The sequence below is a fragment of the Macrotis lagotis genome, chromosome 7 (genome assembly GCF_037893015.1).
Source record: "Macrotis lagotis isolate mMagLag1 chromosome 7, bilby.v1.9.chrom.fasta, whole genome shotgun sequence".
Taxonomy (NCBI): domain Eukaryota; kingdom Metazoa; phylum Chordata; class Mammalia; order Peramelemorphia; family Peramelidae; genus Macrotis; species Macrotis lagotis.
The window spans coordinates 98,838,876-98,853,589 of NC_133664.1; the positions used below are offsets into that span (position 1 = coordinate 98,838,876).

General features: G+C 33.8%; 1 protein-coding gene across 1 annotated transcript in view; it reads right to left on the reverse strand.

Annotated features, from left to right (window-relative positions):
* Positions 1–14,714, reverse strand: part of CNTNAP2 (contactin associated protein 2) — a 2,968,630-nt gene that overhangs the window by 1,295,227 nt on the left and 1,658,689 nt on the right. The window lies entirely within an intron of this gene.

The window sequence follows — 14,714 nt, forward strand, 5'->3', positions numbered from 1 at the left end:
TTGAAGTGTGAAGAGGAATAGAGGTAAGAAGAGTCAGGAGTATTGTTTCCTGGAGTATATTAATTCAAGGAGGAGTGATATAGGATAGTTACTTGAGGGGATGGTGAAATCAAAGGAGTAGTATTCAAAGATGAGCTGAATTTGCAGGCAAAAGAGATAGAGTTATACAATAGTGAAATATTATATGAGAGAAAGAAAGGACAGACACAGACAGATAGAAAGACAAAGACAGTGAGATGGAAGGAAGGAAAGAGGATAATAGTGGGTGTATATATATATATATATATATATACATATATATATATATATATATATATATATATATATATATGTAATTTATCCCACTGTTAGTCTTTTTCTCTACATTTTGAGAGGAACAGAATCTTAGGTAGGTCACTCACCATGCCTGCAATATATATGACATTGAAACTAAAGGAAAAAAACTACACAGAGATCCAACATTTAACATTTATAACCATTTTGGGAACTTGACAATAGCCTTAATAGCAAGGCATATAGATTTGCTACCCCACTAGTTTGCATCTGACCCTGGACAGTAACATCTGAAACCTAATTCGATTTACTCTTGGACTAGCATCAACAAATGGGTCGTATCACTGTTGCTGTTAAAAAAAAAATGGCCCTCCATTAGAAGAACAAATTGACAGCATTAATGCAGAGACCAAGACTGGATGAGCCTGGAAAATGAAACACATCCTCCCTTTTATGAGGCTGTCACTAAGTTTTATTGATGAGAAGATAGGCAGCACATCTGCCCCTGCTGTTTTTGCTCTTAGAGGGAGAGAGTTCTTTTGTTTCTTTTCACCATGATTAGTAAACATACAATGAATGTTATTCAGATATTACCTTATAGCTATTTTTAATGTTTATATTTACTTTGAACTGATTTTGTTTACTACTTTTTGAATAGCTCTTGTTTCCAATTGAAGTTATATATTTCATTTCAGTCTTAAGAAAAAGACCACCCTTTCCCCAAGTAGTAACACAAATGCTCTATAACCCTTGTTCTCTAATTCACCCAATCACACACACACCATCCTTACAAACACACACACACACACACACACACACACACACACACACACACAAACACACATCTAAACCTTAGAATTCATCATTAATCTTCAGTTTGCAAGAAACCAGTAAGAATGGCAAGTCATAAACAAATAATTTGTCATCTCTGACTTTTTCAACTAATTGCTTTAGAACAAATAGGCTCATTTCCTGATAGGCATACATTTTTGGAGAGGGCAGAAATAAAAAGAGATGATTCTTACATCTTCTACTCTGAAGTTTAGAATAATTAACTCCCAGATATCCCAAAGTCAGAGTGCAGGAAAATAATTCATATCAAACTGAAGTTATTTCAAAGAAAGTAGTAACAATGAAAATATAATTCTTTTATTAACAGGCACTTGGCTTTAAAAGTGGTCATGAAACAATCTCAGCATGCTTAATTTTAATTACAAACAGCCCATTTCTGTGGATTTATTATCTAACTCAAATGCCTTATGATTGCCCTATAGAAAAATTGATAGGCTATAATTTGCTTCTGGATAGAGGTTTCTGATCCCACTTTTATGCTTTTCAAGTTATTACAGCATTACCATTTATGCTGTTATGACTTAGACTATCTCAGTGCTTCAGTTAATTAATAAACCATGGGTCCCAAGGGTTTATGCCTCAGTGGTAAAAAAATCATTTGAGAAGTTCCCTATGGGAAGTCTAAGACAGACAACAGTGGTTTTTCTTTTTATTTTCTCTCTTAAAAATATTTTTTAAAAAGCTACCTAAAATTTAAATTAGTACAATACATTTTCTCTCAGTTATTAAGATTCTCCTTTTGCAAGAGTGAAGTTTGTATGTAATTCTGTGAGATTTTATTTTTAAATGAGCAAAAGTATACACTTTCTTACATATGTATATAGAGGAAGTCAGTATTATTATTTTTTTTAGGTTTTTTTTTTTTGCAAGGCAAATGGGGTTAAGTGGCTTGCCCAAGGCCACACAGCTAGGTAATTATTAAGTGTCTGAGACCAGATTTGAACTCAGGTACTCCTGACTCCAAGGCCAGTGCTTTATCCACTACGCCACCTAGCCGCCCCTCAGTATTATTTTGAAACCAAAAAAATTTCCCTTAGGCTAAGGCTATGTGATATGCAGTACAACTCTCCTCACCTCCAAAATGGTTGGTTAAGGAAATGATTAATTTTTGTGAGAAGGGGGGAAAAGGACATTTGGTTAAGTTGATCAACTGTTTAATTACTTTAGTAAAAATAGTAAACCTTATGCAGATATAGTGATAGATCTAGAGAAATCAAGTAGAATTTGAATGCAAATACAAAAGCACAGTTAAGGGAATGTCTTTCAGATAATCAATTTCCTTTTTGTTATAATGACAATACAAATAAATTCAACTGAAAAGGAACTCCTAAATAGTGAGATGAATATAGTTCATTTTCTTAGTAAGACAAATTCCCATGCTTTATAAAAAGAATTTCAGTATGATTAATCTTGAAATAAAAGGCTTATCCCTTTCCAATTAAAGGGTATTGGGAAAAGGGGGACAATTATTCTTTTTCTCTATTCAAATTATATTACATAAAGACTAGAGGAAAAAAATGTAAATTTCTAACATAATCATAGTGAATGTAAAACCTAATAGAAAAAACAGAAATCATAAATCTTTGCACTTTGGTCAGGATTGCTCCTATCCTGTACCCAAGTTCCAGGAACTGCTTTTAAGAATTTCTGAATTCTGGGCAGCTAGGTGCTGTCCTGGATAGCATAATAGCCTTATAGTCAAGAGGACCTGAGTTCAAAGTCGGTTTTAGTCACTTAATGATTATCTAGCTATGTGACCTTGGGCAAGTCACTTAGACACATTGCCTTGCAAAAGCGAACAAAAAAATTTTAAAAAAGGAACTCAAGTTTCCACTATATTCTCCCTGCCCCCCTTTTTAGAAATCTCCTTCCAAAGCAGTTCAGATAATTCATGTAGGCTAGCTGTGAAGGAAATGAACCATAAGGTTTAGTCATCCTTGGAGATGTGAGCAAGAGGAATAAAGCATTGAGGCAAGGACAAGACAAATAGAATGAAAATACCATAAGCTTCTCTAGAATGGAAAGCAGGAACTTCTTTGAGTAAAAAAAACATAGAAGGTGTTTTCATAGTTACCTTATATGTGAAAGCTAGGGATATTTAGGAAAGCTGTGGGGGTGGAAGGAATGGGAGGGAGTTTTCAATAGACCAGAGAAAAGAAACAACAGTTAACACTGAAATTCTTTTCATAGAAAGTTGCTTAATAAATGATCCCTTGGAGAGAAGACCATTTTCCATTGTTGGACAAAAGAATATTGAAATGCAGTTACAGCAATGGTGATGAACACCAAAATTTGAAGGAGTGAACTTCAACTTTACTTCCTTAATTGAGGAAAGAAAGGTATTTTACGCCATGATTTATAATAGGTAGGTTGAGTCCTTACATCAGGAAGACTTCTTTTACTCTATGTGATCTTTGATTTAAGTCCTACATCTTTTCTTGGGTCAGTAATCACATTCTAAGTTTGGAAAATTTTGAAGTTGACTGCTTATAAAGGGAGTGGGTGGATATTCTTGATGATCAGATGCCAAATTTCTACCAAAAAATGATCAAGAATAATGATAAGTTTCCTGAAGTATATGAAAATCCTTTGGTTTGAACAGAATTTCTGATATAGCATAGAGTATAAATTGTCTTTCCTCACATTAGCCAAAGGGAAAGAGGAAAAGGATCTTCTCACAAATTGATAGTTATAGACAAAGTCCAAGTTAGCTATCATATAGTAAATTCCTGTCTTATACAAGGGGAATCTCAGTTCTCCTTGTACTGAGGATAATGATGTTGGTCCTTTACTCTCGAAGAACACCATGGCAAGCACATGAATTGGATTTGAGGGAGGAGGTCTTGTGCTAGGCCACCATACTCATTTTTTTTTTATTTTTTTATTTATTAGGTTTTTGTTTTTGTTTTTGCAAGGAAAATGGGGTTAAGTTGCTTTCCCAAGGCCACATAGGTAATTATTAAGTGTCTGAGAACAGATTTGAACCCAGGTACTCCTGACTCCAGGGCCGGTGCTTTATCCACTATGCCACCTAGCCGCCCCTCATACTCACTTTTCCCTCCAGAGCCATCTGGATCCAATGGCCAGATATGAATCAGAATGACTGGAGATGGCCCTTGACACAAGGCAATCAGGAGTAAGGGATTTGCCCAGGGTCACACAGTAAGTGTCAAGTGTCTGAGACTGGATTGGAACGCCTGTCCTCCTGACTCCAAGACCAGTGCTCTATCCACTGCACTACTTAACTTACCTAAGAAAATAAATGATCCTATTGCTAGAAAATTATATGCCTAGGATTTGAATACATTTTCTATCATCTTCTCAGTATATAGCTCTGAAATATAACTTCTGATTACAACACATGGACCAAAGCTTTACAAATGTTGTATATTGAACTGCAAATTACTTTAATGTACTAATCATTTATGATGATTTCCCCTTCCCTTATTTTTTAATATTTCTTAAAAGTACTATTGGTTTTATGGTTTATAAGATTACTACTAAAGTAAAAAATGCACCAATTTAAACTTGTTTTTTAAATGAAAGAAGAGAGTATACAAGGGGAAGGGATTTTTTTTCACTGAGATCAAATTAGTAAAAGGGTCAACCTTGAATTAGGGATGTAGAAGGGAGTGGTAACATAAATATATCCCTTCTAGGAGAATGTAAATAAGTTCTCCAGTTCTCGACAGTATGTTGAGTAGTGATGTAATAGTGATGTAAAGGAAATATTATAAGTGAAATGACGAATATGCCTGACTCATAGGGTCCATTTTCTTTTTCTGAGACCTCCAATGATCTCAGGCTTCTCTCTCTTCACCCAAATTCATTCAATCTTGGAACTTTTCTTTCCCATAAATGACCTATATATGGCTCCAAAATTACCTTTATATAATAATTATAGATATTAATAAAGAGATCAATGTTGCAAGTTATTTTTAGTTATCACAATAAACAATGGTTATACAAATTTTACCTTTGTAGTCTGTGCTTATATAGAGTAGTGGTCTATTCATCATTAAAATTAAAATGATATGACAAAAAATTATGTAAAGGAATATAGGCAACTTTGAACTTCAGCACTTTTGGTTACATATTTATTTTTATTTCTAGCAAAAAAAATGTGCAGAAATTCTTAGAATTCTCTTTCCCTTAAAATAGCTTTCATGTACTGATCTTTCAAAATATTGCATATTCCTAGTGGAAAGTGAGTTAGTTGCTAGAAGACAGAAAATATTTTTTTCAATTTATGTTTGTATCTGCAGTACCTGATATAGAGCCTCTCAAAAAAAGATGGATTTAAAAATGCTTATTAAATTGAAATGCCATGAAGTATTTGAGGTTAGATTGGAAATCAGTTCTTCCTAACTCCATGTCTTCACTCTGTTCATTGTGCTATCTAGCTGCCTCTGTGAAGCTGCAATAGCACAGAAATATAGTTCTTTACCTGTTGACCTAAATACAGGTATTTCAGAAAAGAGGAATCTGGTCAAATACTACCCAGTAGCTGGGGTACTATCCCACAATAAGTTTGATTATAACAAAAGGTCAGTGAGCTAGTGGGCGATTCTGAATCTATGAATATCCTTACTGGATATTCCTGATAAGAAAACTGTCTTCACTGTTGCAGACCAACAACTTTTAAAAACATAACCTGTGAAATAGAATAACTGATTTTTGCCCCATAATGTTATGGAGCAGTAACTGAACCTTGACCTTTTTGATTCCGAGTTTGGCCTTCTATACATTATACCATGGTGCTTCTCTGTTGTGATTTATTAAATAATAACAATATCTGTCATTCCTAAAACACTTTAAGATTTGCCAAGGACTTCACTTACATTAGCGTAAATGAGACAATATTGCTGTGAAGAAAGTTCTACAGGTTTTGTTATTTCCATTAATGTTGCTTTCTTTTTCAATTTTTTTTTTGACTCAGTGATCCTACGATCATACCAAACCAGGACCTCTATCCTCCACTATCTCTCAAAGTCTTGCCCAAGTTCATGTTTATTGTTTTCATTTTACTCTATATCCATCTCATCCTCTTTTCTTTTTGTCTTTAATCTTTTTCAATATCAGAGTCTTTTCCAATGAGTCCTGTCTCTTCAAGTGGCTAAAATATTTAAGCTTTAGATCAAATACTTGACCTTCCAATGAATAGCCTGAATGCATTTCTTTAAGTATTTACTCATTTGATCTTCTTGATGTCCAAGAGACTCTCAAAAATATTATTCAGCACCACAATGTGTCAATTCTGTAGTAATCTGCCTTCCTTATTTTCCAACTCTTAGAGTCAATACATTACTAATGGAAAAAACATTGTTTTACTGTATGGACCTTTGACCTTTGTGCCTAAGAGCACTTTGCATCATCTTTGAACCCAGAAAATGAAATCTGACACTACTTCTGTTTCTTTTCTCTCTGTTTTCCAGGAAGTAATGGGGCCAGTTAGTAGGGTATTTAGAATTGATTTTTTTGATGTTAAGCTTAAAGCAAGCTTTTACACTTTCCTCTCACTCTCATCAAGAAGTTTTGTAATTTCTCTTCACTTTCTGACTTCAAAGCAATATCATCCACATATCTAAGATTGTTTATATTTTCCCTGGTAACCTTAATTCTGACTTTTGATTCAATCAGCCTGGTATTTTGCATTACTCTGCACAAAAGTTAATGAATAATATGACAATGTGTATCCTTGCTGTACTCTAATCTTAAGCCTATCAATTGTTCCATGTTGTTCTAACTGTTGATTCTTGACCAGCATATAGACTCCCTAGGAGTCTCTTTGAAAACTCTCCACTGTTTTTTATTTTTGTGAACCACAGACAAAGGCTTTAATGGCATCAATGTAGCAGAAGTGGGTTTTTTTCTAAAACATCTCTTCTTTCTCAGTAAATGTTACTAATTACTCTGTCTTTAAAAACCATCCTGTTCTTTTGCTAATTCTAAGTTCATTTATTGCTGAAATTTAGCTTAGAGAATCTTAAGTATAATGTTGCTAGAATATGAGATGAATACAATTGTTTGGTTAAATGAACCTTCCTTGGCATTGCCCTTCTTTAGGACTGGGACATAAATTGATCTTTTCCAATCCAGTGGTCAGTGTTGAGTTTTGAAATTTTGCTGGCATGTTGAGTGCAGCACATTATTTGCATCATTTTTTAGAGTTTTAAATGGCTCAAATGGAATTCTAGGCCTATTGTTAGCAATGCTTCCTAATCTTCATTTCATTTCATTCCTCCGAACAACTGGTTCTAGATCAATAATCACAGCATCATATTCACAAAGATGTACAAATATAGTCACTATGAAATATTAAGGAAATACATTTTGGCAAGGTTATGGAGTATTACAGGACAAGGGATGCAAATGAGATGCAGATGAGAATGTATGGATCTTCAGAGCACAGAAGAGGTTTATAACTAGAAGGGTCTTTTAGTTCAATCTCATTTTACAGATAAGGAAACTGAGACTAGAAGAATTAAGTGATTTGTCCAAGGTCACAAAATTCACTAACAGGAAAAGAGATCTATATTTCTGGAGTGAGTCATCGTATCATTGAGTTTACATATTTATCTAAGTATATTCTCTCTCTCTCTCCATATACACACATACATATCCTCATCTCCCCTTATCCCCCCATCTTTGTCACAAATAGGGAGGAATAGTTTGGAAGGCTAGAAAATATCAGAGAGACAGGAGTATGGATTTTTAAAAATTGCTTAAACACTACAGATTTTTTTAAAAGGCAAATGAAATGTTGTACTCTTTTTTTTTTGTTTGTTTTTTGCAAGGCAATGGGGTTAAGTGGCTTTTGCCCAAAGCCACACAGCTAAGTAATTATTAATCATCTGAGATCAGATTTGAACTCAGGTACTCCTGATTCCAGGGCTGGTGCTCTATCCACTGCGCCACCTAGCGGCCCACCTTGTATCTTGTATCCTTTTCTCACTTTTATGTCCTGGGTCATTACTGGTATGGGTAGTTATATCACTAGGCTACTTTTTGCTATTTGAATTCCCTTATCAAGCACAAACTGAAAGAGAGCAGGGTAGAAAGATAATTTTTTTGTTTGTTTCAATTTTCTGAAAACTTTTCAATATCAAATTGAGAATGTGGGAAATAATTTTGTGTCTACAAAAAAAAAGGTATTTATAACCATTTTGCTAATTTGGACATATATCTATGCAGACTGATTCAAGTATGGTCCTCATTAAAAAAATAAGCAATAGAGGCATGGCAGGGTTAAAAGGCTGCTTTCTTTAAAAACTAAGGTTGGTTCTAAAATACTTCTAGATCTCAACTGTCTTGGTCAGATACTTTCAAGTTTTCTTTCATGTCTTCTTGTGGTTTAAAATGTGTACCCTGGGTTCTTGAAAACTTTATCAGGGAAATGTGATGTCTACAAAGTGGAATGAACAACATTTAAGGTAAGCTATATTTGACTAAGTTTTAAGAGTTATCAACAGAATGTAACCACCTTCTATGACCTTTTTTTGGTCATAGTCACTCACAGGAATGATTACTAAAGTGTGGAGAGATCGAATCTACTTTATTAGAGAGCATTTCAATCATATTCCAGCTGTGGCAAAGAAGTATTGTAGTTTATTGTTGCATATGCCATAGTTGGCTAAGGAATCAGGAAAGAACTGTATAAATCCTATACTTGCTGTCTATGTGATAATGCCCAAGTTACATAACCTTGCTGAGGCTTAATTTTGGATTGTTTGTTTTTTATAAGAAAAAATGGATCCAATTATACCTACAATACCAACCTAACCCTGTTGTTTTAAGGATCAAAATAAATTAATCATACAAAGTGTGTTAAAATTTATTGAGCCTATATGAAATGATAGTCAATATTTTCCTGATTAGATTATAAGTTTAGTGAGGTATCCCCACTAACTAGAACTTGGCCTTGTCTTTTCTTGATGTTTAATAAATTTTTAATGCAATGAAATATAATTAATACTATTAGAGAATTAATTACAAATTTAACCATGGTTAAGAATGAAAGCATTTTGCAAATACATTTAAGATGGATAAAGTTTGTCAATGCTATTAAATTGAAACAATGTCTGAATAATTCAGTTGCTGATATTAATATTTAATTAAGGAGTTTTTCTTTTATGAGAGGAGATAATGGTGTGTTAGAAAATGATTAAAGAATTTATAAGACTTAGTAGAACATCTCATAATAATTTAAAAAAATAAGAGCTACCGTATTTCTCCGTATATAAGATGTTCCCATATATAAGATGCGCCTTAATTTGGGGGCCTGAAATTTGAAAAAAATTCAATAAAGTTATTGACATCAAGTTTTATTCATCATAAAATTAATACAATTCCTTATCACTGTCAAAACTCTCATCCATTAACTTCTCCTCATTTGTGTTTGATGAAGAATCACTGGCTTCATATATTTCCTTGTCCTCAGTTCCATCTATAGCATCTGAAATGCCATACTTCTTAAATGACTTGACAATGATCTCGATCTTGATATTATCCCAGATCTTTTCATTGTGGTATAGACTTTTCCTAAAGTTGGTTTCTTCACTTTTCTTGCTGCCATCAAAGACTTCATCCATTGGTTCCATTAATCTCTCATGGAAACTTTGAAGGATTTGTTAATGCTGACATCAAGTGGTTGGAGCTGGGAGATCAAGCCTCCAGGCATGAAGGCAGAAATATTCTTTGTTTTTCTTGCGTCCTTTGTGTTATGAGCTCCCTGAATTGATCAAGCACCAATAGGGTAGGTTTGTATAAGAGCCCACCTGTCTCCTGCTCCAAACTTTCTCAAACCAGATCTTAATACCATCCTGATGCATACAACCCTTGTCATGAAAGTAGACAATCATTCCTCGAGAAATATCTTCTTTTGGAATTGTTTTGAGTATTGTATAATATACTGATAATGGCTTTTTTCATGTCCATTTGTCTTCACAATTACAATTTTCCACCTCCATTCTTATCAACAATCTGAAATTCAAGGACCTTTTGCTCACAGATTTCAGGCATCCTTTGGGCAAGTCTGGTGGACACAGGCTTAGCACATTCTGGTTCATGAACCTGAAGCACCAATTGTGTCTCCTTTGAAATCACTGACTTCTTTTTCATCAGCAATTTTTCTGGCCTCCTGCTGAACCATCTTTGTGGACACGGGAATTCCAATGACCCTTTGACCATCAATCCATCTCTTCAGTTTCCTCTCTAATTCAGGTCATTTGACTTCCCTCTCATGGCTTTCTTCTGCCAGCGAGTTTTCAGTAGGATTTCTTCTTCTCAGAGCCAGTCTTGGATTGTTTTCTTAGTTGGGGGGGGGGGACCAAAATGATGTCAATAGAAAAATTTCCATTCACTTTTGCAAACTGGATCACTTTGAACTTGAATTCGACACTGGATGGAAAATCTTTTCTGAGCCATTTTTGGGCAGAACATGGCAAAAGTCACCAAATATACCAGTAACAAATGCAAAATGGTGAGGGCAAAGACGAGAGCAAAAAAGCAGAATATGCAAGTAAATAATCTACAAACATTATATAAGACACTCCCAGTTTTTAGAACTCAAATTTTTTGAAAAAGGAAGCATCTTATACATGGGGAAATACAATAATTTTTATATAATGCTTACTATGTGCTAAGCACACTATAATTATTTTCTCATTTGATCCTCACAAAACATCTCTGAACAGGAGAGATCAAGTGGATTACTCAGTCACTCAGCTATTATCTGAGACAGAATTTGAACTCAGGTCTTTCTGACTCCAGGAGTAGCACTTATGGAAAAAATTTTACTTTGTTTAGAAATCTGATCGACTGTATGCTCATAAAATCAAATTTTTGGAACCCAGAATATTGCCCTCACCTCAGTAGTTCTCCAGAAATGACAAATACAGCTACAAGAAATTTTGGTTCCCCCAGGTTTGCCAGGTCTTTTTTTTTTTTTTTTTTGGATCTACTCAAATTTATGTCTTGGGTTCCCCTTGTTTTTTTTTTTTTTTTACTTTGGCCAAATTTTATTGAATATTTATTTTTTTATTTGATAATCATCTTAATTAACCTTGCTTTCAATTTGCCCTCTCTGCAAAATTGTTTAATTATAATACAGGTGATTCAGTTCCAGGTCTAAATCCTATATAATATAAGCCTTCTAGTGTCTGAAAGGGAAGGAGTTATACTTTTTAGGGCTTACTTTCTTCTATCAAATGACCTAATGCATTCCTCTCTAAAACTATTTCAGATTTTGGGTTACATTCTTATGGATGGCATACTCTATACAATGTGTCATCTAGCTATTCTAATGCAAGGGAAGAAACAAAATACAACTTATTTGAAGGTGTGAAGAGGAATAGCAAGGATTTCTCTTTACATTGTAGTACTCACATTTCAGAGATTTTTTTTAAGTATATAGAACCATCTCTCCATTAAAAATCAATAATAGTGAGAAATGTTTGGGAGTAAATTAGGTAAATCTGAGCTGTGTCTTCTTTGAGGTTAGTTGCTGAGTTTTAAAGGCCTACACAAGATTTCTTTTTTGTAAATGAATAAATTTCAGTTTTAAAGGCATTTTATTACTAATTTCACTGTCATCTCCATTTTTTAGACTACAGGAATTATACTCTTTTCTGTTCACTGAAAGATGTGTATGGAAGAAACTGTTTCTGAGGACAGCACTTGTTACTTAAGAACAATGGAACTCATAGATACATGTCCCTATATTTACATTTGTTATCATTGTAAATTCAAAGAGAGCTTTTGAAGTCTACCATAATATCATAATCTGCAATGTAAATTGTGTTCTCCTATAGGAATCATTTAATTAACTTTTCTAAAAGTGTTGAAATATATACTCAAAGCCTTCATTCCTCAATTTTTTCCATCTCTGAAAAAAAGGTTAACACACATACTTTCAGAATTTGCCTTCTGAAATCAACCAAAACTTCTTAAGCCCAAATGATATTTCAGGTAAATATAATCTACTGTCATGATTTAATAGTCAAAATTCATAGCTACATGTTACACTGTCAGCAAAATTTACCAAAACTATACATACATACATACATATATGTATATGCATAGATACATAAAGCACATCTACATACATGTAATATATATATATACCCATGTGTATTTACATACAATAATACAGGTATGGATGTGTGTGCATGAAATACATGGAAATGCATAAATACATAGATCTATGCATACATATGCATGAACACAGGGATAGCTATCATATTTTTTAATATCTGATATTAGTCATATTGTCATTATATTAGAGAAAAAAAAGCAATATTCCACAGGAGACATTTTTGCTGTGAAATAACTGGCATAGATGGAGAATATAGTATCTCATTCTGTTTATTATTTGTTGATTCTAAAAACAGCTATTTGCTCATTAGAACAAAACTCTACCAATGAGGTTTTTGGTTTTTGCAATGCAATGGGGTTAATGTTTGTCCTTCATTCTCAAAGACCGTGATATCAGAGAGGTGATATCATGACAAGCTCTTGAATTGGATTTGAGTGAGGGGCTACTATGCTGAGTCACCAGCACTTTCTTCTCCAGAGCCATCTTGGTCCAGTGAATCAGGATGACTGGAGATGATCTTGGATGAGGGTCAATCTGGGTTAGGTGACTTGCCCAAGATCATACAACTAGGTAATTATTAAGTGTCAGAGGTCAGATTTGAACTCAGGTCCTCCTGACTCCAGGGCCAGTGCTCTATCCACTGTACAAACTATCTGCCCATCAATGAGGCTTTTCATATTTCATAATCTCAAGATTACTTTTTAAAAACTGGTGGAAAAACTTTATATAAGATTTTCAATTCTCAATCATCAATTCAGGGAGACTTACTAAAGGTTTTTTGTCAGTGTTATGAACATTATCTATATCCATTCATACACACACACACACACACACACACACACACACACGCACACTTAAATGATCCAGTTTTGGCTAGTGTAATAGGAATATGAAAAATCATATTGTCCTTACTAAAAGTTGTCCATTATTGGACTGCAAACTGATAAACCCTAACCTGAGTACATAAGTAAGTTGGGACATGATTAGGTTTGGGGAGAACTGGCCATTCTCTCTAAGTATTACCATTCCCTTGAGGTATTTTCTGGATGTCCTGAAAATACCACCTGAAGCAAGTCATATTAATCACTTAACTTTCACAATCTGAGATGTAGTCACTTCTTCTACAATCTGAATTGAGACTAAATTACAGCTGCAGTTACTGGTTGCTTTGCAAAACAGTCAGTTCAGTTTCTCTTTCAATAAAAAGTACAATGAAATACCTGAAATTCAAATAGAAGTCATGACTTCTGACTTGAGAGCTTCCAACTGAGTACCAGTACTAAGGGAAATTCAACAGGAAGAAAGAACATCTTTCAATCCCATCTTCTCTATATCCTATTCAACAAAGAAGGAAAGGACATTATCCTATAGATGTCTTGGTGTTCAGTATGTTTATTTGGGACTGGCCAAAAATTTGAGCAATGAGCAAAAAAACCCGAAAACAAAACCCTGCTGGAATATTTGTTGTTTAGATACTAGAACTTCATTGTGTTACTGCCCTGAGGTTTCCTAGACATTGCAACACATCATCATCTCTTGATAAAAAGCTTTGGGCACATCAGACACCAGACATAAAACAATTTATTTCTTTGGGTTCCATGTATACGATCCTTATCATTGGAAAAAAAGTTAAAAGAACTTCCTTACCAATAAATAATCTTTAAAAGAAAGTAAATAGGATTAACTTGATTGGTCATTTATTCCAAACTCTGGAAAAATTCTTAGTATTGTTTTATCTCAAAGAGGAATGTTACATTCTTGTTTACCTGTTCTTAATTGACTGCTTTTGCTTTCATCTATATATATATATATATATATATATATTATATATATGTCTTTTAACATCTACACTAGTAAATAAATTTCTTGTATATCTATGTTCTCTTTTTTTTCTATTTTTAAAAAATATTTTAATAATCAAGTGGCTTCAAAGAAATGAATTCAGGTTTCAAATAAAAGAAAACTTGCTAACAAAGAGACTTGTCCAAAATTATAATGAGTTAGATCAAAAGGCAGTGAGTTACCTGTCACTGGAAGCCCTCAAGCAAGGACTGGAGGACCAGGCACTGGTAATTTTTATTTAGCTAGGAATTGGACTAGTTAATGTCTGAGGTATCTTCTAATTCAGATAAAAGTTTATAGGTTTATCCTTTTTCCCCAGCATGAAATGACCTATTACCAAGATGCAATTAAAAAAAAAACCCCACAAATTTATTCCTCAAAGCATATGATTGAGAAAAATATTTAAAATGATCCCTGTGATAATTTTATCATGTATATAAAATATATATCAGTATACACACACTAAGGGCATCTATTATATTTAATACCTGATATTAGTTATATTATTTATTTTATTAGAATAAAAGCAGTAGGGCTGCTAGATGGCACAGTGGATAGAGCACTGGTCCTGGAGTCAGGAGTATCTGAGTTCAAATCCATCCTCAGACACTTAATAATTACCTAGCTGTGTGGCCTTGGGCAAGCCATTTAA